This window comes from Manis pentadactyla, chromosome X (genome assembly GCF_030020395.1).
Source record: "Manis pentadactyla isolate mManPen7 chromosome X, mManPen7.hap1, whole genome shotgun sequence".
Classification (NCBI taxonomy): domain Eukaryota; kingdom Metazoa; phylum Chordata; class Mammalia; order Pholidota; family Manidae; genus Manis; species Manis pentadactyla.
Window position 1 is genome coordinate 42,306,040 of NC_080038.1, and position 2,475 is coordinate 42,308,514.

Below are 2,475 nucleotides of genomic sequence, written 5' to 3' on the forward strand. Positions count from 1 at the left end.
CCTTAACCCTGGTACAGGAGGCATCCCCCCAGCAGGTTATCTGGGGGAATTTCAAGGGAGCTCATCTGGTTCCCCTTCTCTGCTTTCCTGGGCCTAGAATGTTTATTTTCCATCTTTCATGAGGTCCCTGTGTCTGAGTACCCTGTGTACTCACCTCCCCATAATGGAGGTTTCTTGGACACAGCCCGAGATTTGCTTCATCTGTGTCCAGCCACTTCCCTCGCGGGAGAACAGAACCACGGATCAGGACTCCACACTTGCTCAGTCACATACACCTGACTTCTGAAAAATGCCCAACCACCAAGGCAGTACCTATAGCCCAATTTTCCTACCTTGGCTCATGCACAAGTTTGCCTGGTTGCCGCAGTGCCTGAGTTTTCTCCCCTGAGTCAGTCCCACTGTCTCCTTATCACAGTCTTAGGCCTTCTCGGCTTCCATGCTAAGGTGAAATGCCCAGACAGAGCAGGCCACCCAAAGCCGGGCGGGACATGTCTTCCCACTCCGCTAGGGCCCCCACCTTGCACAGGCAAGAGGATCCCGGATGAGCCCCCAAATTGTGAGAAACACACTCATTGGTCCAAACTCAATAAGTGAGAGACAGTGGAGTGAGGCTTTAATGACGGTCTTGCAAGATCGGGTGTCTGGTGGGCAGGCACACCTGGGGAGATTGGTGCCAATAATTTATCTACTAGTGCACGATTCCCTCCCCTGGTTCCTCATTGGCTGAGTACTACAGGGTTCACATTCTTTCCTGGACATCACCTAAGCGAGTTACATCTTTCCCTTACATTTGTCTTAATCTTATTGGTGGGTTTTAAAAAGATCAAACAGGTATAGCCAGGCCTTTACCAATTCCCCCACCCCCACCCCAACTCTCAGCCTGAGCATCTTCCACCATGTGGCTCTTTGTTAATACCTTACTGTTAAAATGTTTAAACTTCTTGGTGGGAATAAATCACATTTAGGTTTCCTGCTCTTTTCTAACAGTGAGAAACCCATAATGCAATGGAAGATCATGCAGAGGGGCATAGAGAGTGTGGAGGTTGAGGGTTCTATTCTGTAGAAGATGGGCAAGGAAAACCTCGTAGTTAAGAAATATTTGAAAAGAGACCTAAGTGAATTGAGAGTGAGAGAGAGAGCAAAGGTTCTGAAGCTGTGTGGGGGTATCCCAGCAATTGCAAGGAGGCCAGTGAGCCTGTTGAACAAATAAAGGCAAGAATGGAAGAAGATAAAATTTGAGATGTAGCAGGTTCTGATCATATAAGGGCTAATAAGTCATCGTACTCTCAATGAACCTTTTACTCTCAGTGAGGTGGGGATCCATGACAGGGTTCTGAGCAGAGATATCAATGATATTACTTGTGTTTTTAAAGGATCGTTATGACTGTCATATTTAGAAGTGACTGTAGAGGGATGAAGGCAGAAACAGACCAGTTAAGAGGCTGTTATGAAATCCAGGCGAGAGATAATGGTGGTTTGGACCAGGGTGGCAGCAGTGGAAGTGGCAATAAAGCATCAGATTCCAGATGTATTTTCAAGATAGAACTGACAGTATTTTCCAATGGGTTGGATGGCATGTGAGAGAAAAAAAGAAGTCAGGAATGACACAAAGGAAGGGGCCAGGTGTTTCTGACTTGAGCAAATCAAAATATCAGAGTGTCCAGTTCCTTTGGGGGAAAGGCTGTGGGAACAGTAGGCTTGAGTGGTGGTAAGAAAGGAGTTTGGTTGTTAACATGTCTAACAAGTTAGACATGCTTACGTGGCATCTAAGTGGAGAGTGTCTGGGTGTACTTTTCCATGAGTCTGTATGTAGAGGTAAAGCTGTAGATATAAATTTGAGGGTCTTGGGTCTACAAATGGTACTTAAAGCCATAAGACTAGATTGTATCACCTAGAGAGTGAGAATACATAGGAAAAAGAGGAGGTCTGGGGACTAAGCCCAGGGGTACTTTTACAAGTAGGAAAGATGAGGAGTAACCAGCAAAGGTGGTTAAGAGAGTAGCCCATAAAGTAGGAGAAATAAGGAAATGTATCTAGGAAGGCAAGTGATTAGTGCGTTTCCAGAAGAAAGGTATCAACTGTATCACATACTGATAGGTCAGGTAAGATGAAGAATTTCCTATGGATCTAACATTGTGAAGGTTATTGGTCACTTTGTTAAAAGCTGATTTAGTAGTGATAGGGGCAGAATCTGGATTGAAGTGGGTTAGAGAGAAAGTGGAATGATAGGAATAGGAGACAGTGAAGATAAACAGCATTTCTTTTTTCCCTGAAAGTCTATTTTGTCTAATATCAGTATAACTGTACCACATCTTTTTGGTTATTATTTATTTGGTATATCCTTTTTCCATTCTTTTTTTATTGTGGTAGAATATTCATAACAAAATTTACCATTTTAACTATACTCACTTTTTCCATTCCTTTACTTTCAAACTTTCTGTGAGCCTAAGTGTTTCTTTTTGTGTGTGTGTCTTT